Here is a 24,715-nt window from a genome sequence, read left to right as displayed (position 1 = left end):
TTCTGAAAATGTGTGGCATCGATTGATCGACGGATAGAGAAATCGGTTATAAAATAAAAGTTGAACGAATGGGATAAGATTGAGAACTGGGGAAGTATACAACATCTAGAACTCTATAGAGAATTTCAGTGTACCACATCTGGTTTTCACGCGAGTATGCTTTATAGTACCCTTCAAGATCTTTCCATATGTGGCTTATTAAAATTCAGGTTGAATGGCCTTCACACGTCAGAAGTGTTAGGTCCTCCTATTGGTTGGCCGTTTTAAAAGAGGATGTGCCGAAACAGAGCAACTGCAAACTCCATTCTACCTGTGCTGTTATTAGGGAAAATCTGTGGAAGCGCTTGATGTTGGCTGGTAAATCATGACTGTCAATCGCATTCATGGATTTTTTTAAAGGATATATTCGCACAGTTGGGTAATATCCAATCTTTCACTGCAATTGTATTGAGTTTATAGGGGTGAATTAAGGTTTTTGTAAAAAGCCTTTGCAGGGGATAATCTTAATATATGATTTTGAGTAGGTGCGTTAATGAAAGTTACTAATTCATTTTATGTACATTTTACTGCCTAATGTATTTTCAAATAAATAATGTGTATTATTAAATGTGTTAGAATGATTGTGAAAGATTTAAATGTAAAACCAATGCAAAATAAAGAAAATTAAAATTTAAAAAAAATAGGAAATGTGTATAGGGACGTGCTGCACATAAAATGCTATTTCCCTGAATATAAGCATTCTTCGACTTTTCTAAATGATATTGTAATTATGGTATTATTATCATCACAATTTTGAGCAATAATAGGCAATATGTGTTCACCTGTCCGTCCCCGCCTCTATACAGTGTACAACATCAAGGAGGTCTGAAGGCTTGCTTGGATACTCATGACTGCACTAAGGTAATGACAACCATGACAATGTGTTTATAGAAAGCTCTAGTAGATTTCAACCAATATGGTACATTTAGCGTGTCTAGAAAATGCCTACCCATTTGACTAGACCAGTTCCCCATTGCACAACAGTATTTTTCCTCATTCTAACAGAGCAGGCATTGTTCAATAGAGTAGGTATTTAAAAACTGCTTTGGTAGCCATTGGAGCCGGCAAAAACATATGTAGGTAATCTTATGAAGTGGCAGAAACTAGCAGTATTAGCTTGGACATGTCTAAATAACTACCCTGGAAGGAGATGGCGAATCTCTCATCTGCCTCATTTAATCCTTCCATTCTGGTATGCTGACACCACGAAGCTTAAATCACACAGCAGAGTTTCATGGCATGTGCACTGCATGGCCAGGCAAGGAATCTGACAGTTGCCAAGAAGACACTAACATGGACTCACGGAGATTTCAATGTGAAGTAAAACACAAACTTAAACACAGTGCTTTCTAGATCACATTATATTGGAAATATGTGTCCATTGAACACACATGCTCAATGTACTCTGCTTTTATAATTTCTAACGAAAAACCAAAGCATGATGCACCGGTTCTGTGTTTAAACCTGGCAAACAAAGGAGCAAGCTTTTGGAGGCAGTCTGAAGGCTGTCCCCCGCAAAGTTTAGCCTTTTGCGCCCTCCCTATCCCCCCTGTCAATTTCGGGGTCCCTCCACCTGCACTACCCTCCCACTGCGCTTTCCTGCTGCGACACTCACACTTGCACCCCCAACTGGCTCCAGCAACCTCTTCCAGTTTATCTCCAGTCCTCACCTCTTCTGTACATGGCCTTCAGTATGTCGCTCTTTAGGAGACAAGGTCTAGAGATTGCGACCAGAAACCCCTCCTTTAACTTTATTCAGATAGGGGGGGGAAGAGGTTTCTACTGCTAATCCATTAATGCCACTTTGTGCTTACATATTGAAATACTGGTCTGGAAGTTGTTGACATAAGATGCAGTAAATATATGGGTGCCCTTTTGAAGCAAACACCACATGCCATGTTTCTACTGATATGTTCTCTTTAAACGATTGCCCGCACTACAGCATAACCACAGATGCTGTGATTACTTACCATTAATCTTCATTACTCATAGTCCTGCTCTTCACAGTACTTTCTTCTTGTATCCCTACATCTCTGAAGAGTAGAGATACTAGGATGCTGCCTATTGTGTAATATAGGTTTTTAAAATCAATGTTATGGGTGCATATAGGTAACTGAATATTGTGACGTCTTTTGCAATTGTAGTTCAAATAAACATATTTTTACGACTTCTACGACCTACTTTTGTGGTACCAACCTCTGACAAAAACCCTTTTTCCCCAAAATCTTTTAAGTCCGACCCTTTCACTTTGGTGACAAAATTCCACTATTATCCTACAATTCACGAGTTGAATATCCAAAATGATTATGGACCACTAAATCCTTTGAAGGGTTAGTGAGTTGTAAATACTCTGCCGAGGAAGAGCAGGACAAGATTTGATAAATATTACTAGTAAGTAATCAAAACATTACTTGTGCATCCCTCTTCCCTCTTCATGATCTGTGGCATACCAATGGATGTGACCTATGAGACAAAAGGACACAGACCACATTAGAAGTTATATTTGTCATGCTCCATTAGCTGATGCCTAACGGTACGTGATTCGTTTATTGCATAATATTGTTTGCTTTACTAGATTGCATATGCCCTGGCATCTTTGTCATTGCCCAGATTTACTTGGCTCATTGATTGTCCCCGATTTATTATTGCATTGCCAGATTAATTATTACACTGCTACATTTGTTTATTTCATTGCTTAATTAATAATTGCACTGCCAGATGAATTGTTACATTGGCAAATTGCTTTTTTGTCACTAGATGTATTCTACATAACTAGATTTGTTTTTGCACAACTGTACTTTGCTATTTGATTACCCTGTATTAATTATTGCACTACCAGATTCATTGTTGCAGAGTTTTATTTTTTGAGCTATCAGACTAATTACTGCATTGCCAGTACAGTTCCAGGTTTATTTTTTTATCACTATGTTAATTTCACATAGCTGGATTTATTATGGGCAAACTGTACAGCAACACAAAATATGTATACGGTTGTTATCAAGGAAGCCTGGATTATTCCATTGTTAAAAAAAGGATAATCTAGACTCCTTGGTACCAGAAAATTACTGTCTTATCACAAAGGTGCCGTTCATATTAAAAATCCTTGACAAAATAGCCCATTCACAACTTCAATCATTTGTTGAAACAAATAACATCTTGGCAAACGAACAGTCCGGTTTTCGAACAAACCATGGGACAGAGACAGCTCTGCTGGATTTGAAAACTAACATAACAGATATCATTGAAGAAGGACGTTCTGCACTATTGCTCTTGCTGGACTTGTCTTCAGCTTTTGACTTGGTCGATCCCAAACTACTGGCAGATAGACTTTAAAAAATCAGTATATGCTCCCCAGAAGCAGTATCCTGGTTAAAATCCTTCCTTGGCCCTAGAACTGCTTGCGTTGCCAAGGGAACATCACAGTCCCAGAAAGTATCTGTTACATGTGGTGTCCCCCAGGGGTCACTTCTATCCCAGCTGCTCTTTAATATATATATCAAATGCCTATGTTACCTTCTCAAATCTCTGGGTGTGAAATTTGCCAATTAAGCCGACGACACCCAGATATTTTTTAAGCTATCTGGGATCTATGAGGAGTATCTGGCTAATATCAATAAAATATTTGGGGCCGTCCAGAAATGGATGGCCCTAAAATTTTTAGCTCTTAATGATAAAAAGATGGAGTTGCTTATTGTCAGTACACCTCATAGACTGAAGAATCTAGATGTATGATACAAGGCCTTTGTTATACATGGAAAATCCCTGTATCTGAATCTGTTAAGACATTGGGAGTGTTTTTTGAAGCTCATCTTCCATTCTAGAAGCATGTATCCTACCTTAAATGATCATCTGCTTACTTTATACATCTTTTCTGGCAAATTCACCCTACTTGTCAGAACATAATAAAACCTCAAATGCGGCAACTATAGTCAACACCAAATTAGATTACTGCAATAGCCTCCTTCTACGAACAGCCAAAGGTAATATTAGGCGACTTCAGGTCATACAAAACGGTGCAGTCTGAGCAGAATGCAGGCTTAGCTGTCAAACTCACATCACTGAATACCAGAGGAAATTGCACTGGCTCTCCATAGAGTAACAACTTAATTTCAAAGGTTCACTTATTGTGTTCAAATGCCTTTCGGGGGATGCAACTGAATATCTTGCATCAAGAATCAAAAAAGTCATATCAAAGCAGACTTTGTGCTCAAATTACCAGATTTTATTGACCCAACCACACACGCCCTTGAAGAAGCTGGGTGGCGCAAGCTTTCATGCGTGGGCCCCATACATCTGGAATTCAATTCCCCTGCAAATAAAACAATGTGCTACCCTTCAGCAGTTTAGGAAACATCTTAAAATGCTTCTTTTCTATGCCTAAACTGAACAATAAATATATCCACTGACATCTCTGAAGCCACTGCTCTTTTTGGTGTGAAGAGTTGACTGCATTTCTATCCTTCTTTCCATTTCTCTTCTTTTATGTTTTGCTGTTTTGCTTTGTTATGTAAGCGCCCTGAGACCTCTGGGTTAGTGTTGCACTATACAATAATTTATTTAGTTAGTTTATTACACCACTGCCTGATTGCATAACAGTGTTTGCTTTGCTAGTTTGCTTTTGTATTACAAGACTACTCATTGCCCTTCTGTCACTGGCTCCCTCGTTGCCCTAGATTAATAATTGTGTTTCCAGATTAATTGTTACACTGCCAGATTGTATTTTTGCATTGCTATATTTAGACCACAGATCGAGATGTGTTATTGCCAAACTGTACCTCGCCTATTGATTGCATAGAATTCACTGATCTGCAGTGGTATGTTGATTGTTGCACTTGATATCGCACTGCTAGACTAGGTACTGATAACTCTTCTTCACTCCCTGATTGCATGATTATTTGTTTGCATTAGTAGATTGATATTGACCTCTGGATAAACAACTGCTCAGCCATACAGATTAATTATTGCAGATTAATTATTAAATTAGCATATTGTCCTTTGTACCACTCGATTAACTATGACATTGCCATGCCATGCCATCCTGCTCAACCGTCTCTGTGATAACCTAGGTATCACTGGGCAGTCTCTGGCATGGCTGACCTCTTTCCTTTCTGACCGACCCTCTCAGGTCCAACCTGGGTCCTTCCTCTCTGCTATCTTTTTCTCTACCTGTGGTCTCCCGCAGGGGTCTAACCTCTCTCCCTGGCTGTTCAACCAATACCTGGCACTCCTTGCCCACCACATTGCAGCTCTCTGCCACAACTTTCAGTGCTATGCGGATGACACCCAGCTCATTTTCAGGATACCCTCGGCCCCCTCCTCTCATTCCCTCATCTCTGACTGTCTGTCTGCTATCCAGGAGTGGTGTGCCGCCAATGACCTCTGCCTTAATGTAAGACTGAAATTCTCCTCATCGGCACACCCGTTCCCTCCTTTCCTGTAGCTCTGTGGCCGGCCTCTCTTGGTCCTCTGCCTGCTCCCACTTGGAAGGCTAAAAACCTCGGGGTCATCTTCAACTCCACACTCTCCTTCTCTTCATACATCTCTGACATCTCTAGTCACACTACCAGCTGCACCTCCACAGAGGTATTCTTCCTTTCCTCTCCTTCCCCCAGAAGCTCACTGGCTCCAGAGCTCTGGTTCTCTCTATGCTGGACTGCAACAGCCTCTTTCTAAATCTGCCTGCTTCTACTCTCCGCCCTCTGCAATTTATCCAGAACAGGACTGCAAGACTTGTCCTTGGCCTCAAGCCCAGGGATCGTATCTCTCCAGGACTGAAATCCCTGCACTGGCTACCAGTGGCTGCGAGGATTACGTTCAAAACCCTCTGCATCATCCACAAGGCCTTCTGGGGCCTTGGGCCTCAATACCTTCAACTCTCTCTTCCCAAATATCTTCCTTCTCGAGCTCTTCATTCATCCACCTCCAACTCCCTCAGCGTCAGTCGCTTCTCCAAACAACGAGTTGGTGGTAGATCTTTTTCTTCCGCTGGGGCCTCCCTCTGGAACAGCATCCCCGCCACCCTTAAACTTGAGGAGAACCATCTCCACTTCCGGAAGCACCTCAAAACCTTTCTCTTTGCTTCTACTTTTTCTCTGCCTCTCCTCTGCTGACCTTCTGGCTGTAACCAGTACTGCACTGGCCACCTGGACACCCTCTGCTCGCGGGTCCAGGGCCCTCCCCCGCCAAGCAGCACACACCTGCACTGCCCACCTGGCAAACCCCACACTTGGGGACTGTTTCTGTATCCCTAGAGTCCCCCTTCCAGCTCTTGAAGCTTGATGTCTGCACTTATCCATGCACTTGCCACATTCTGGCACTTACTTATTGTTTATTATTTATTCCCTTGTACTGCACTGTCCTTGCCCCCTCCCACGTAGTTGCGCGATCTGAATGACACCTGGCCTAGTAGGATCATTGTCCGTCATGCCTCTGTTCCCCTCCCTTGCCTCGTCACGCCTTGAAACACATGTGTATAGGCGCGTTATAAATACCATATCATATCATATCATTGCTAGATTCCCCGTCGACCCCCCTTTTGTTTAAAATAAGTCATAATATCAATGTTTCAACATTTTGATCAAATGTACCGTTCTTATGCTGCTGATGCTAAGATCCATGCCTCTAGCCTCTTCAATGACATCCTAAGCATTTCTTCCCATGTATTCAGGGATTGGATATTCAACAATGGACTTCAGCTTAATACCTTTAAAATAGACGCTGTTGTTTTAGGACTGAAACATCTCAATGAATCCTCTTGTGCCCCACCTCCTCCTGATCGGAGTTGCGACCGGAAAGTGGGCAATATTGTGAAATCTGATTTTTTTCAGAGTACGACTTCTCTGTCAGGTGCTCCCCTTCATTTCGCAAGATGATCATTCTGTCAGGTGGGGGCTTTTTTGAATTCCATACTAGACTATGTAAATGCTCTTCTGGCAAGCATTCCTGAGTGTCAACTCTCTTGTGTGCAGTTGGGGCAGAATGTGGCTTTTGGGTTTATTTTGAAAATCCCCAAATACACTTCCACTTCTGGCTTCCGGTAAGGCGAAGAATTCCATTTAAGAAAGGATATCATTGTTCCAACCTTCTAGATCACTCTACTCCTGAAATCAATATCTGTTGACTGTCCCAGTTCTACATGTAAGTCCAGAGGTGACAGGTAGTTCTCTCTTTGGGCCTCATTTATGATAATCCCGTCCTTTGCAATTGAGAAACATTACATCCCCGCTCTCTTTTAAGAAATCACCTCTTTGCATACAACCTCCTTCCCCTATAGCTCCCTTACAAGTATGTTAATTATTTGTTTTCCATCTGCGCCCCGATGCATTAAGTTCTGCTCGGCCCAGATGCAAGATATAAATGATTAAAAAAATCAAAACTCTAGATTAATTCTGCCCAAAATTAGACTAGTTGTTGCCCAACTGTGTTTCACTCTTTTATTGCAATATATGTTTTGTTTGCATTGATACATTAATCTTAAACTAGTACATTAGGTATTGCCCAGATTAATTATTGCTTTCCCAGATAAATTGTTACTCTACCTGATTGATTTTTGCATTGCTGAATTCATTATTGCAATTATGTATTTATTTTAAACAGGTTTACTTGCCACTCTCTAACTGTTCTTTGCTCCTTGATTGCATAATTTTATTTGTTTGCATTGGTAGATTGATTTTGCAACTATTCTCCTACCAGATTGACTGTTGCATTGCATATTGCTTTTTGCACCACTCAATTAACTATTTAAATGCCAGAATAATTCTACACCGCTAGACTAGATATTGCTCAAGCGAATTACACTCCTTGATTGTATAAAATTGTTGGAACTGCTACCCTGATATTATACTGGTAGATTACGTATTGCACAACTATATTTGACTCCTGATTTCCCAAGATTAATTATTGCTTTGCCATATTCGTTTTTACTCTGTCAGATTGATTCTTGCATTATTAGATTATCACACTGCAAGATTGTTTTTCACAGCTAGATCAGATATTGCCCAACTGCACTCCATTCTCCACCTGAAAAATATTAATTTTCATACTGCAAGACTACTTGTTTGGCACTGATAAATCAGCAGTCACTCAATTGTTCTACACTCCATGGTTGCCCGAGATCAAATGTTGCATTAATTGATTTATTTCATAAAGTTTGATTACTTATTGGCCATACTCAATTATTTCATGTCTAAATTGCTTGATTTTCTGCTGGATTAATTTCTGGACATTAACTATTGGCCAGCTGTGCATGGCTCCTTGAGTGTCTGAGATTAATATTGTCATTGCTAAATTAAATGTTGCACTTCTAGATTAATTTTTGCACTCCCACATTAGGTATTTCCAGACATATTCCACTCCTTTCTTGCACCAGATTAGTGAATTTACTCCGGGATTAACCGACTGCATCACTGTATTAATTTATCACTTTTCCATTAACTGTTACCCAAATGTACCCTGTTTCTTGTCTGCCCAACCATACATCACTCCTTGGTTGCCTCTTGTTAATGGTTTCATCACTACATTATGTCAGCCCTAATACTCTAACTCTTGTCCCACTAGATCAACCATTAGGTTCATAGTCATAAAATCGAATGACATAATGTCGAAAGTCATTATGTCGAAAAAAAAGGTCGAAAAAAAAAATCAAATTTCTATTTTTGCTTGTATTTGTTCGAAATGGGGGGTTCCCCCCCTAACCCCCTTTTTCATTTTTTTTAGCCCCTTTTTTCTAATCGCGATAGCCAAAAAAAACATATAAATAAAAAAATAACAAATTAAAAACAAAATAATTTCTACATTCTTATTTTCGACATTATGACTGTCGACATTATGTTTTCGACTTTATGACGGCACACCCAACCATAACACATTGCATATTTGGAAGGAACATTCATTGTTGGGTTTTGTTCCGTGAGCCCTACCTGTCCGAGATCAGATGTGGATATGTCTGCATCTTCTATGTTGAAGCTCTGACCCCATCAACGTCCAGATCTGAGAGCAACCCCACCAGTTGTTGCATCATACCCAGCCTGGGCACATAGCCAGACCCTCTCTCTGTCACTTTGTGCAACTTCTGAACGTCTGTCTGTGCTTTGTAAGAAATATATGTAGTAGCTCTGAGAGAGATATGTACCCCTGCAAAGGTCTTTGTAAGATCTGAGACTACCTTTTTGTGTCTATAATATCTTGCACCACAGCATCTTCAGAAGCCATTGAAGGACACCCACTGACACTAGGGATCACACAATATATTGGAATTGTCTATGGCATGGAGACTTCTCCATGTAAGGGATATCATTTTGACATAAATCACGGAGGGGAGATTTTACTGGTACCCAGCTATTCTCTCAGAACCCTTGCCTTCTGTCTGAATATCTGAAATTAGATGGAATCCAAATCTTGCAGAAGGTTTGACCTGCCTAGTCCTGGTTTCATTAGCGGTCCTGGGCTGTGAATGGAGGATAGCACAGGGGCAACGAGCTGGTCTTGGAAGACCACGCAGAACAACAAAGGTTCAAATCCAGGATCTGCGCTTAGGAACCAAACTCCAGGATTGTATTAGGTGCGTTATAAAAAGCAATTTAATTAATAAAATAAAATAAATGTCTTTTGCAACAAAACCCATGCTCTCTGATACATATGATAACATATTATTCTGTTTCTTCTTGTGTAGGTGTATTCCCTTAGGATCACTTGACTCTTGGTAGCAATCAGTATGTTTAGTCGAGAAGGAAGAGCATGTATTTGTATTTTGTATTTGCATTTGTTTTCTAAGGCACAATCTTAGCTCAAGAGCAATAGAGCACTATACAGGAGTTCAAGAAACAGGATGACCGTTTACAATAGTCCTGGCTATGCATTTTATTTTTAAAACCCAGGACATCCTGTCCACCCTCTCGTCCTCTTCTCCTCTTCCCTCTTCTCTCTCTGCTACCACCAGGCTCTTCAGCAGTCGCCTCTCCTCCCTCTTTCTCTTACTTTCCTGTGTTCTCCCCTGATGAGATTTCTAGACAAGTCTGATCTATGAACGCCTTGTCTAAACTGGTTCTTCCCTGCTCGTCCAACACCATTAAGGACCATATTGACACCCTTGTTCCTGCCCTGGCCGACTTCTGCAACCACTCTGTCACCAATGGAGCCTTTCCCTCCCCCTGAAGCATTCTCTTGTGCGCCCTCTTCTCAAGAAACCCACTGCGGACCCCTCCTGCCCAGCTGAACCTCCACACTGATTCTGTTGGCTGTCTCCATGACCATCAGTCTGGCTTCAGAGCAGCCAGAATCATGGAAACTGCTCTCCTGAACATCTGTGAAGACCTGCTCTCCAACCTTGATTCTAATCTCCCCTCTCTCCTCATCCTACTTGATCTCCCTTCTGCCTTTGCCACAGTCAACCATGCCATCCTGCTCAACCACCTTCATGATAACCTAGGTATAACTGATCAGGCTCTGGCTAGGCTGACCTCTTTCTTTTCCAACCGACCCTCCCAGTGGCTGCAAATATTAAGTTCAAAACCCCCTGCATTGTCCACAAGGCCTTCTGGGGCCTGGGTCTGCAATACCTTCAACTCTCCCTTCAAAAATACCTTCCTACTTGAGCTCTTTGCTCCTCCAGCTCCAACTCACTCAGGGTCAGTCGCTTCTCCAAGCAACGAGTCAGTGGTAAATCTCTTAACAGCGTCCCTGCCTCTCTGAAACTTGAGGAGAACCATCTTTGGTTCCGGAAGCACCTCAAGACCTTCCTCTTTGCTTCTGCCTTCTCTCTTCCTCTCCCCTGCTAATCTCTGTCTGTATCTGCACTAGGCACCTGGCCACTCTCTGAATTCGGGCCCAGATCCCTGCCCACCCAGCTGCATACACGCAATGCCCCCTGTCAACTCTTGCACTTGGGTCTGTATCTGCAATCCTACAGTCCCCTTACCTGCACTTATTGACACCCATTGTCTGCGCTTATTTCTTGCATTTGCCAGCTGCTACCCGCACAACCTGTTGTTGTTTTGATCATGTGTTCAGCACTTTCCACTCCTCTCCTGTCTCTCGCACTCTCCTCCTTCCGTCCCCCCTAAACTAGCGCATTCTCAATGTCACTGGGCCTGGTAAGATCGTTGTTCTTGTTCCTCCCATGTACCCCTCCCTTGCCTCGTCGTGCCCTGAAACACTTCTGTATGGGTGCGCTATGAATAAAGTATCATATCATATCATGGATCCGGAATGGTGGTAGAACTGGCGACAGAGTTACCTAAGTCATGCATAGGAATTCCCTAAAGAGCAGGATTTTCAGTTCATTCCTGAATGGCAGGTGCGTTGGAGCTGACCTAATTGCCACTTAGATGATGTTCCAGTATGCCAGGACATCGCAGGAAAAGGACAGTGTCCTAGTCTTGTCCCTGCAGGCTAGTTTTGTTTCCTACCAAGCAATGGTCTTGGACCTAGAAGGGTATGCACCACCCGAGTTGTTAGGTTTGTCCACAAGTTATATATGCACCCAAGTGGTTGCCTTGTAGGTGGTACAGGTAATATTGAAAAGGATACTGACAGGCATTGGAAGCCAGTGAAGATCACATAGGATGAAAGTGATGTGGTTGATTCTTTTGAACCAGGGATAAGGAGGGCTGTGGTGTGGTGGACTGCTTTGAGGAGAGGCATGTGTACAGCAGGGAGCACAGTGAGAAGGGCATTGATACCGTCAATGTGTGCAATTGTGAGAGCCTGAAGCACAGCCCACAAGCCCACGGAGTGAATCTTGCAGGGCATTGTGATTTGGTACAATGTAGTCTAGGTGTCTTTTTTGTTCTGCTGGAAGGAGATGTTGCTGTCCACGATAAACCTGAGAGATTTAGCGAATGGGGGGCCGGGGTGAATCCACCCAGGTGCATTTTGTTCAGGCAACCTTGGATGGTTTTATGTTTGCTGGGCTGACCAAGGAAAATGAATTCCATTTTGGTCAGGTTGAGTTTTAGGTCAGCACTGGTTATCCATGTTTGAATGGTGGCAAGGCATTTCCTAGGGTGAGTTATGTCATGCAAGCGGTTTACTTGGAGCTACAGCTGAGTGCCATCTGCATACTGGTATAGCAAGATGTCTGAGTCATCAAGGAATTATCCTAGTGGTTCCACCTTAGATTAAAAATCACCACCTGAGCACTCTGCAGGTAACAGGGCGGTGGTCAGATCTAAAGATGATAATCTTTAACTCATGGTATCTGACCAAGAAGTAGGGGGAGAAACAGTTGAGAACTGTTCCTGCAAAGACGGTTCTTTGTGTGAGGAAGCTGATTAGAGTCTGGCGGTCCATAACATCAAGGTTGCAGCTAGATCTAGGAGGACCAAGAGGCAGGAATCTAACCAACAACCTGAACTTGTTTCTGTGCTGCTTTTAGGACAGAACCCTGGTTGGTAGTCCTGGAGAGATGCTGACCAATTGATTTGCTCTAGAATTTGATTTGTCACTGCTGTCTTAATTATTTTAGGAGGATGATGTGGAATGTGTTATTTTCCTTTCCCTTGCATGCTCCCCTCTAATATCCTCTAATATCCTCCTTCACAGTGTCCCGAGCCCTCCTTTTTGATCTTTTATGAGAGGATTGCTTGTTCTTTCTGGCTGCTTCCTTGTGTGATCATGGTGTCCTGGTATGTGCCGGTAAGCTGACACTGCAAGAGAGGAACATTGAGCATTCCAAGCATGTCTAAATGAGTTGTGGATAATGGTCCTTCGCATTGTGCATGCTCAGCTTCATCCACAAACGTCCTATCCCACAGTACTGATAATATGGTTGAAGCTCTCCGTTGACCAACACTGCTCAGGCATGATTGACCTATGCTGAATCATGCTTTACCTGTGTATGAGTGCAGTGCTCCCTCCGTCAGGCATTTACTTCCCTGAATATTTTTGCTGCTCCTGCCTGTATCAGGCAATGGCATGCTTGGATTATCTTCTTGAGCCTCTACCTTGGTTTTTCTAGCCCAATGTGCTCAGAAAAGTGATCAGAGAGTGTGTTTTAATTTTAGATGTTGTTTGTCTGACATATTCTACCCTTTGGAAAAAGGAAACTAAATACAAAAAGGTAGAGCCCTGGCAAATCCAGCTTCAAAGTCTATTTGCTTTTTCAAAGACTAGTGTTCAAACCTTGGTTGTTTTTGAGAGTAACATTTTAAATATATACCCCTTTGGCTGGCTGGAAACAGCTGTTTCATTGAGAGTTAATGCTATTATTTTGGCTACCAGATTTTTCTGAGACAGCATCACAATGATCATCACTGAATATGCGTGTAATGTGCACAGATGTCTTGGCTTCAGTGTAGGCTCTGCTGGACTCAGACAAGCCTCATGACTGAGCGATGGTGGACCACTGGATAGAACTCTCTCATGGAAAGCGGGCAGCAGCAGGACATTTCAGTGTGTTCCTCCAGATCAATTTCCTAGACTATGATAATTTAAAGTAATTATTTGTGCAGTACGAACAACTCTTTACTTTTCCAATATGCCCCAACTATTTTCTGGGAGGTGATTTGCTAGCATTTTTCCTTGCACTCTGTGACAGGTCATCTTGCATTTATAATAGGGAATTCAGGGGTACTTCTGTATTTGTTTCTGGATATCCATCTCCAGAATAGATTGGGGCATTTTGCTATGTATGTGATTGTATTTTGTAAAGTGACTTTACTGATACTTCTAGCTTTACAGTCATTCCTCCATTCTCTTCATTTTCTTTCTGTCTCCACTCCTACCACCTCCTGGCAGGATCATGCTCTGATTATATGTGTCTGCCCTTACCCCACAACAACCATGAAGTATTTATTTTTACATGAATTTCATCACAAATAGATAGGATGGGCTAACCTGTGTATGATAATCCAAGCCTTCAAGGGAAAACCCCTATAGCATGCCCTAATTTGGGAAAGAAAATGTATATTTGTGTTAGCAACTTTGTTTTAAGTAAACCAATCCCATTTAATAAAACATACACCAACAGACCCCACCATATTAATTGCACCTTTTACGAGTTCAAACACTCTATTGTAAGTACTCAGGTACTTAAAACCTGACAGGCAGCTTTGGGATGCTGTCAGTGCCTAAGGGAACTGGATGAAAGTGTACATTGTCATCAGCCTAAACACACACATTTACCAGTTACATACTCGCTAGGCAACCAATGCTGGGAGAGTGACTGGTGAAGGTGTTTGATTATTGCCCTTCTTCCAGTCAAAATGGCCACGTTTGATGCTCCTGATGACCAATGCTCTTTTCTTTTTATTTTAAAGCCATATTGGCTACTGATATGAATCCTTATTCGTGGGAATCAAACAGGATAAAATGTTGTCGAGTATGCTTCCATTATTTCTTTTTAATTGCATAGTGCCTTTGTGAAGAAAGCCAGTGGGCTATGAGCAGTGGCTTTAAAACGGTGTTTGCTGAGGTTCAGATTCTCCCTAAAGCCTTCAAAGGTGAATGGCGTTTGCATAATCTTTGCATAACAGCACCTGCAGTAGAAGTTACAGCTCACCTTTAGCTACCCACTTCCCCCACACTGAGATACTACCAAGCTTTAGCAACAGCTGTAGTATTGGGGCCATTACGGGCGCTTTGTGGTTGAGTTGTAGATATTAAAAGAAATGGAATGGCATCCCTGCACAGTGTTAATTCAAGCCTGAAAGATGAAACCTTTGGAGTTTGTGAGCACTGCACAAGGAAAGGAATTTGCATTAGTGAATGTCTGATTATGTGACAATGGTCTTTGTAGTACTTAAAAATGAGAGACAGCTATCTAGGGCCACCGTTACTGCAGGTACAGGTCTGAAGACAGTATTTGCCGATACCCAATATGGTGATTGCACCAAGATCTAAATGCAACTCAGAACCTCTACATTGTGTGGAGCCTGACATGCAAGCAGCTGAATTTCGCCAGTATAATGGTATGACTACCTTGAAAAGAAAAGGCATGGGAACCAGAAGGAGAAGCCCCCACCCCAAAGTCCAAGACATATTTACTGCTCAGAGAAAGTACACAGCTCCAATCCTTTCCAAAGGAAATATACTATGCCACACAGAGTGATTTTTACTGTACCATCTATATATAACAGTTTGTGCACCATAGCTGAAAGGATTTGCCAGTAGCCTTTCTTTAGGTGTGTAAGAACTGTTTATTGCTGCCTCTCTGTCACTATTCTTTTATTCTTTCTTGGCTAAATATCAGAATGCTGCAGTACCATGCCAGGCAGAGCATCTGAAAGCTTGGTATCATGCCATACAATAGGAAAACACCCTCACACCTTTTTTCAGAAAACAAAATAAATTCAGAGGCAATGATAACCACAACACTCTTTTGCATTTTGGGTTTTTCTTGTTATATTATGGTTCATCAAAAATATCCAACATGTAAAAAATACTTATTACACATGGGCGCAGCTTTGTAGAATAATATTTCTAATTTAGCACAAGAAAAAAACATTTATACTCACATTTTATCTGCAAGCTTTTAAACTGCATTTGCAACCTCTATCCCAGAACCGTGATTTCTCTTTACCTTCAGCGACCCTAGCTAGTACTCATTAGCACACTTGGCAGAATGACATGCATACCTTAGAAATACACTTCTGTATGACAAAGTAAAACTCCCTGCTTTTTCAACAAGTTACAATTTATGCACAGGAAAACCCAGTTGACCTTTGGTACCTCAAGAACAAATGAGCTCTTGCCCTTTTATGCTCAGTTAGACACTTCACTAATTATTCTATGGGAGGTACCCTGATTAATTATCTTTTTTTTAATTATCTATACTCACCAGGATCCTAGTGTCTGAAGCCTCTGCCTGCACTGGTTAGTGCCTTTTTTTGCACAACTACGATCTCCTGCTACTAGCCACAGCTTCATATTCAGGGCTATAGCAGCCCTCAGCCCAGTGCCCAGCTTCTGCCTATGCAGCTCACATCTCCCAACAGACAGCCTGCACTGTCACCTCAGCCAGCAACACTGATCTGACTTCCTTATTTTTTTGTTTTTCTCCTTCTCCTCCTCTCTCTGTTCTCCCTTTTTGCATGTCCAGCCCCTTTATTTCTCCTCCCTTCACCTCCTAAATCCTCTTTTGTTTCACCTCCCATCTACCTATATTGCCATATGGATGCTTTACTGTTTCACCTCCTATTCTCAGATCCCACCATGATGTCATCAGTGATGCCTCTGGTCAATCAACCCCCCATCCCATTTGGACACCACCCCAAGTAACCTTCCAGTCCTTTCTGGTCTTTTCTATGTCCAACACACCACCCAAACTGGGGTGAATGTGAGAAAAAAACGTCCTTTCTTCTTCTTAACTTACACCAGCCTGAACAATGAAATGGTTGGACAAACATACATTAGCCAACATAGTGGAGTCATCGGGGTCCTTCTACCTGTTCAACTAGATGACAAGGTATACTTGGGTAGGTGTCCAGTCGATAATTTGCTGGACTCTGCATTTTAAGTAAGTGGTGTCTTCCATGATGATATATGAACCATGCCATTGAGTGTGAAATTTGTTTTTGGATTTCAGAAGTAGGACTAAGACCCTATTGTCTAACTTCAATTCGTGTAAATGAGCTTGGTGATCATAAAGTCATTTCTGCTTGTCTTGAATCTGACACATTGGTTGATTCACATGCTTGCAGATAAGTATTATCCTCTCCTCGATTTTCTAGCCAAAATGGACATAATTCACAGGTGGGTCATTTTGGTTCTTCCAGCTCTTATTTAACATGTTCAAGACAACCAAGGTCTCTCTTTTACTCCAGCTCAAAAAGTAAGAATCCTGTTGAAAGTTGCAGAGGATTCCAGGCTGTAAATAGGGCCCACAGGATCTGATCATCACAATCCCTCCAATCATCATCTACTCTCTTCCTTGGGGTGCTTTCTAAGGTTTGTTTAAAGAAAGCAAGGCATAAATGTTTACCCTTGATCGGTTAAGAACTCCTTTTGCAAAGCCACAATCAAAAAGAAGGGTACCAGGGACATGAGAATCTGTTATGCAGTGTTTCTTAGGTCTCCAGTTAGCAGTGGCATAATCTACTATGACTTGTATGTACCGGTAGTCTGTCTTTGATGGTGTTTAAAGGTACATGATATCCATCCCCACCCTAGAAAATGGTACTCAAACAATTCAGAGGGGCTAAAAAGGGGCACTACCAACTTCCATCCGAGAGATCTTCTGACAAATCTTGTAAGTGTAACTGTCGCAACACCTTTTAATGCCTGGGTAGTTGTCAGGTGGAATTAGGCCATTTTCAGCACTGTCTTGAAGAAAAGGATGCGGATTAAGAGCTGGCAATGAGGGTTCCCATCCACTGCCATGTTAATTTGTCCCTAATACAACAGACCACTCATGTCTGCAATGAAAGTTAGCTGATTTCCGATGCCCTCATTAACTGGCATCACTTGACTGAAAGCATTTCCCAAGAAGGAATCATTGGGCTGGGCAGCAGTGAAGTATGAGGAAAGGGATATATCATCTCAGATAGTAATGATGCTGTTAGGTGGGTGAAACTAAAACCTTTCATCCCCCTCTGTGTCTTGGATAGACCCCTTTTCTCTTCCATTTCCATGAGAAAAATGACTTCACACCTGAGTTGGGCTGTCAGGTTTCTTAATTGGACTGGAAAGGGGGCCATGAAATGATCAAGAAGAAGAACCAACACTTTCCTGATAGTTTTTGTGTTCCAAATTCACACTTGGTTAACACTCCTGACTTGTTTGTTTTTTTGTTTATTTATTTATTATGCGCGCCAGACCCGGAGGTAGTAGGGCGCAAGTGACACGAGGGCTTACAGCTTGGTTACAGATGTTACAGGATTACAGAAGTTACAAGAGTTACAGGTTTACAGAAACATGGTATGACAGTATTCTTGGACCCCAAGATGGGGGTGAGGCAGTAGGGTACAAGTACAGGCGGTATAATAACAAGTCAGCAGGCTGACGTAGCAAGAGAGCAAATCTGTGACAGGTACAATACAAGTACCGGCGGTATAATAACAGCAAGTCAGCAGGCTGACGTAGCAAGAGAGCAAATCTGTAACAGGTACAATACATGCAATAGGAGCGTAGGGAGAATGTGGGTTACATAGCATTTTTTCGGTTAGCCACTTTATTGTGGTCTTTCTGAATTTGTTGAACGTTAGGTCAGATCTAAGTGCATGAGGTAGGGAGTTTCACAATTGAGCTGCCCTAACTGGGAAGCTGGATCCTCCAATGGTGGACAGTTTAAATCTGGGCACTATGAGGCAGTTGGGGCTGGTTATTCTAGATGGTCTAGTAGAATGTTTTCTAGTAAATCGCTCTGTAAAGAAGCTAAGGGCTTTATTGTTTAGGCATTTGTGGATGAGGAAGGCAGATTTGAGGTTGATTTTTTCTTGGGTGGAGAACCATTTATGTTTCCGTCTTATTTCAGAAGTATGTGCTCTTCTGGGGATACTCAGGGCCATTCTAAGTGCGTTGTTTTGGAGCACTTGAATTTTGTTGATAGTTTGTTTAGATGCCCCTATGTATAGGGAATTACAATAATCTAACTTTGAGAGGATAAGGGCTCTGGATAGAATTAGGCAACTGTCATCTGATAGGAATTGTTTCCCGGCTCAAATTAATTTGCATGTATAGGCCGTGGATGAGGCCAGTGAGTTTACCTGTTTGGTAAAGGATAAGGTCGAATCGAGGTAGAAACCTAGTGTTTTTACTTCTCTTGCGACCTTGATGGTGTTCCCATCGATGATGAATGCTGACTAGTTAGGATTGAGTTTAGAGATGCGAACTGTGGTACCCAGGATGATGAGCTCTGTTTTATCATCGTTCAGGCATAGGCCATGGTTGGCCATCCATGCCTGAACGATACTATAGACTCTGTTCACCAAGGCCAGATCTTCCACGTAATCCCCAGTAAGTGGTAGGAGAATCTGGGTGTCGTCTGCGTAATTGGTATAGATGATGCCCAGATTGTCAAGATCATCAAAGAGTGGCTTGGTGAAGATATTGTAGAGTGTTGGCGAGACACAAGATCCCTGGGGCACTCCACAAGTGATAGGTATCGGGTCTGCTGCCACTGAGGGGGAGAACACTCTCATGGTCCTATCACTAAGGAATGACTGTATCCAGACTATAGCCTCCTCCGAAAAGTGGGCCGCCGAGTCCAAGTGATTACATAGGACTCTGTGGTCCACCAGGTCAAAGGCGGCTGATAGGTCTAGTAGGAGGAGGAGTGCTAATTTAGCCTCGTCTCTGAGTGAGTCTATTTGGGCCTTTAAGTCGATAAGGGCAGTCTCTGTGCCATGTTGAGGTCGGAAGCCAGATTGGCGGGTGCCAAGGAGATGGTTTATCTCAAGGAAGTTCTGAATTTGGGTATATGCTACCTTATCTAGTATTTTTAATAAGAACGGCATTGTGGTGATCGGCCTGTAGTTTGTGGGGATGTTAGGGTCCAGGGTTTGTTTTTTCAGAAGGGGTAGTACCCAGGATTCCTTTAGGTTACGCAAGCTTGTGCCAGTAGTGAAAGAGGCATTGATAAGTTTGATGATGAAGGGAGCTAGATCTCTAGCAGCGTCCTTGATCAGTGTTGCTGATCAGCTATGCACCAGCAAGCCCCCCCTTGAAACTCTATCCTGAAGTCTGTGTATATTAAAGTATGATCCCCACTGGTAATAACATCTACCATGTCAACCATGTTACACAAATCCATGGTGGGCAGCACAGAGCGCGACTTTATATGGGAACTTAGATTTTTCTGAGATGTGTGCACCTTCGCTGGTGGTGGTAGTGGGCATATTGGCAACCTTCGGTCAGGTCCCATTGAGCCTACCGCTGACACCATATGTTATGCCTAGGTGATCAAAAAAGAACTTGAGACCAGATTGCACAGGAAATTATTTCAGGTTCTGAACACTCATAAATCTCCTGTGTGCTATGAATTGCATGGCTTTCACTGGGTCTTTGTTGACTTGTTACAAATGGCATCAAGATTTAGATTGGTCTACTAGGACTCTCCTTCACCGTACCCTTGCCGGATACCCCTAGGAACACTAGCAGGACTGGGCTGGGAAATTAAAGGCTGTTTGGACCTCAGGAGGTTGCCACCCCTTTCTCCTGTTAGTTGTAATCCTGTGACCCCACCTGGACTTATGCAAGAGTCTTGCTTGCCTTTTCCACCAGGCTAGAAGCCTCTTTAATACCCCAGGTCTTGATGTATGCCTAATGGCAGGCCCATCTTCAACCTCTTCTCCTCAAACAATGCCCACCTCATCCTTTCTCTCCTTTCTCCTTCTCCTCTCTGCCCTCTCTCTCTCTCTCATCTTCTCCTCCTCATATCTGCTCTGTCTCATTTCCTCCTCCCCCACTCCATTCTCTTCCCTACTCTTTTTCCTTACCTTCAGCTGCTTGGCTGTCCTACTTTCTGGATGTTCTTCTACCTCATCTTTTCCCTCCTTTTTTCTCCTCTCCACCTTATGCTCTCATCTCCCTCTCCTCTTCTCCTCCTCTCTCAGTCTCTCGTTTCCTCCTGCTGCTCTCAGCTCTCATCTCCACTCTTTCTCCTTCATCCATCTCCTCCATCTCTCTCTCTGTCTCCACTTCTACACTCTTCCCTCTCTCCTGGTCCCCTCCTCCTGTTGACTCCTTCTCTTCCTTTGCGCTGCTCTCTCATGTCTTTCCCGTGCCTGCTTCACTGCCATGCTCTAACCTACATCTCCATGGAAGCCGTATAAAAAATCGGAAAAAATAATCAAATGCCTAAAAATGCCAAAGTCGGCATTGGAAAAATAACTGTATAAACATATTGTCGACCAAGGAGAGTGGAGGTTGCAGGGGTCGCTCCCACTCCACTTGATCGACAATATGGTACTTCAGAGGTTGCAGGGGTGTCCCCCGCTTACATTAAAAGAAGAGCGGGGGACAAAGAGTTTAAAAGAAAAAGAAAAAAGAAAAGGACCCTGCAGCGGAAGTTCTGCCTCTCAATGGGTAGGCGGAACTCACGTTGCAGGGTGAGAGTTGCAATGAAGAAGTAAAGGTAATTTGTGAGCTGGAGGAAATTATGGGTTTATTATGGTTATGGAGGTGGAGGGAGAGGGGACGGTGGGCGGTGGTGATGTTCATGATTATTTGCTTTACGAACATTTCAAATTCATAATTTTCATTTTCAAAATGTTTGTAATGGAAATAATCGCATACATCCCATATCCATACTCTTAACTCAATTTTGTCTCCCTTTACTTTGCTCCCCTTTCATGTCTCAGCAGGTTTGACGAGCGTTGGTGGGTCTGGAAGTTGCTTGGCTCTTTCCCAGTTGACTGTGGTTTTCCTACTGCTGGGATATTTTATAGATAACAGGAGAGGTACACTGCGCGATTGTGGGTCATTCATAGAAGGCTTCAAAGCCCCCCTTATGGGGCAGGCAGCAGTCCCCGGCATCCGGGGTTCAAACCAGTATCATCTCCTACCCCCAAACATGTGACTTTGTTACAATACCGAAACTCAAAAGCAAAACGGACAGCACAAGACTTTCCACAACTGAGTTTTTTTTGCAAGTGAGTATTTACAACATGAAAAACATTTATAAAACGGACAGCTCTGTGAATCAATAAGGTTACCACACATTAGTACCCGGCGAGGGTCAACCAGAATGCAACAAGCATTCTGATTGGCCCTTGCCAGGGAATTACCAGGCCGGGAATACCTTGCCTTTTGGTCCTGGCGGGGGGCATGGTGGCTCCTTAGCCAATGAGAAGGCTCGAAACGGGGCAATCCCTGCTCTGAGCCTCCCAATGGCTGCCGGGGACTCAGGTACATTTTTTTTTCCTCCAACCCCTCCCCTGCAAACTATCCCCACTCCCCTCCCAACTCCACTAACCTTCTTTTTTCTTCTTTTCTTCTTTTCATGGTAGCAAACTGTTCCCAGCGCGTCTGCTCCTGATGGCCACCACGGACTATGTTTTACCTTTCCCGGCGTCCATTTTATTTGACTTTTTTTTCTGTTCCGAAACGCGGCACCAAAATGCTATTAGTACCCTGGTCTAATAGCCAGGGTACTCATGGCAATAAGCCCCTCGACAGTGGGCCAATACCGTCCGCGCAAATGCCCCCGGGGCCTCGTTAAGGCCCTCGCTATGCTCAGCCCTGTAACTTTGGGCCCCAGGGGCATTGACTGGGACGGTATTGGCACGCTGTCTCGTGGCTTTATTGCCACATTAAAAGCACAGAACCAAAACACTACTGAAAAGGGACAATACCATTGATACAATTAACAGAAGTTGGATGTGGGATAGCTGTGTATATCTCTTGCTAAAGCTCCAGTAAGCCATGCCGCCTGCAGTCACTCCATAATACTGTGATCAAAGTTGCAATATTTCACTAACACCTCATTGAATTCATTTCACTACTTTCTTTTTTCTATTCGGAAAAAATTACATGTAAACAAACTCAATAAGGGTGGCTCAGTGCGGGGATATAATGCGACTAGACACTATTTATGTGGTCTGCTGCCTAACACTAAAGTACTTTGCTTGGAGACTAAAGTATCAGGTAGTTGAGAACAGTGCTTGGATACTTCACTCTTTTTTCATGCTTAAAATGGCTATTTAGATGGAAGTATTATTCCAATAATTTGTCTCAAAAATGTCCTTGAAATAGGGTCAAAGGCCAATTGAAGGACCGTATGCACATGAACTCATTGTCCTGCATCAAAGTTCATTTAAAGGTTCCTCCGCCAGAAAACCTTTTCATCCCACCCCTCAGAGTGTGGATCATTCATACAAGGCTTGGGATGAGCCACAGAGCGTGCAGCGTCCACCACATGCAGCAGGTGGTGGTCCCCATTATCCATGGGCATCCCAGTTCCACCCTCAACCAAAAGCTCGGGCTTGTTCTTCAACTGCTCCCAAATTAGGATTTTCACAAATGCAGTCTAAAAAAAGGACTTTATAACACACAAAGTAATCTACTGATTACTGGGGTCAGCCAGAGCAGACCCCAAGAAAGAGAAGGCCTGCAGCCAGAGTGGGAGAGTCAAGACAGCAGGCCCATCATGCAGCTCACAGCCACTCACACAGAAATTAAAAATGACACACCTATTTAAAGACTATAGCATACGAGTAAGTCACCCTTTTGTCATGTGCCTGTCCTTAAAAATAATCAATTTGAAACCAGTGGTTATTACTTGACAGGCGTTTTATTAACTAATTGCCCCTATTTGAACACATGTTTCGACCGCCTATGGTCCTCCTCAAGACAGTGCTAATATCACATTACATGTAAATACATCAATATTATACCATGTGGCATTACATTCATATTCATAATAGTCATTGGTAACATCATCAAAACATAATCAAGATATTCAAATCAATTACAGTCAATTAGACAGACACAAATGGGTGGGCATTGTGGAGGATCAGAGAGGGCAGAGAGATGGGAGATATACATCTTTCATTAGTAGATCCATTATACATTAAACTTTGCACATTGAATACCACCCGTGCTTATGTTAAGTGCTGCTGTGGAGGAGGGTCACACCATTATCATTGTGAATCCCTTCCTTCATACCTATAAGTGCTCACTTTCCATTCAAGCTTAGCTCCATTCATACATTAATTATTTTTTAGGGCATATTCCAACATCTCTTTTAATATTTATAAGGCTCCAAAACTGCGAGTAGTACACCACACGAGTATACCACAAAGTAAGCTCGCCTTGATATCTGTAACCTCCGGTGTAGTAGTTAAAGACTGTGATCACAGACTCAGGCTTCATACATCCTTGCCAATGCACATGCTCAAACAGGACATCTGACCTTTTCAGCCATTCCGACAGAAGCTATGCATTCCAAGACTTATATAAAGCCCAGTTCCTAGAATAGCATTAAAATGAGTTTTGGAGTCTCAATCACTGTGGACTGTAGGAGGTGACCCGCCAGTGAAGAGAAGGCAGCTACAGGCCTGAAAAATTGACAAAGAGTAGGTGGAATGAAAGAGAAAACAGGGATGTTGGATTGAGGCAGAATGAAAGCGAAAGCATGCGAAGTGAAAGAGAAAGCCCAGAATGTGGAGGAAGGAAGAGAGCAAGAGAACCCTGGAAGAGTGGAACAAGGTGGAAGAGGACCGTTGCGGAAAGGACAAGAGAACGAGTGTGGCAGTTTGCCCCCAAGAGGAGAAGAAGATAAGCGTGTCACCTTAGCCCCTGACAAAAAGGCCAAGCCACAGAGAGCAGAAGGAGAAAAGGTAGAAATACTGCTCAGAGAGAAAGTGCAGAGAGAAAAGGCAGAACACTGGACAGGAAAAGGCAAAGGGAAACGGCTGAAGCTCTGGTCAAGGAAAATGCACGGAATTGAACGTCTGAATCTCCAGCTAGGGTCAAGGTGGAAAAAGGAAAGGTTGAGGCCCTGAGCAAGGGCAAGGTAGCTAAAAAGGATGAGGGCTGTTGCCAGAACGAAGACGAGCTAAAGCGAGTGGTATGTGCAGCAACCCAGAAAAAAAGCCAAGAACCTTGTACACGGTATTTTACAGGTTGGTGGACACTTTACAACCCCCAGAGAAAATGAACACCATCATACCAACGCAAATCGACCCCCTTAAATGATAATATACATCATTTGTAGCACCATTCAACAGGCTATTTTGTAGTGTTATCGACAATAGAATTAAAGAAGCAAATGCATACCGGGTGGCTCGCCAAGATACAG

Source organism: Ambystoma mexicanum, chromosome 5p (assembly GCF_040938575.1).
Source record: "Ambystoma mexicanum isolate Mex_15411 chromosome 5p, UKY_AmexF1_1, whole genome shotgun sequence".
NCBI lineage: Eukaryota > Metazoa > Chordata > Amphibia > Caudata > Ambystomatidae > Ambystoma > Ambystoma mexicanum.
Note: the sequence above shows the minus strand (reverse complement) of the source record.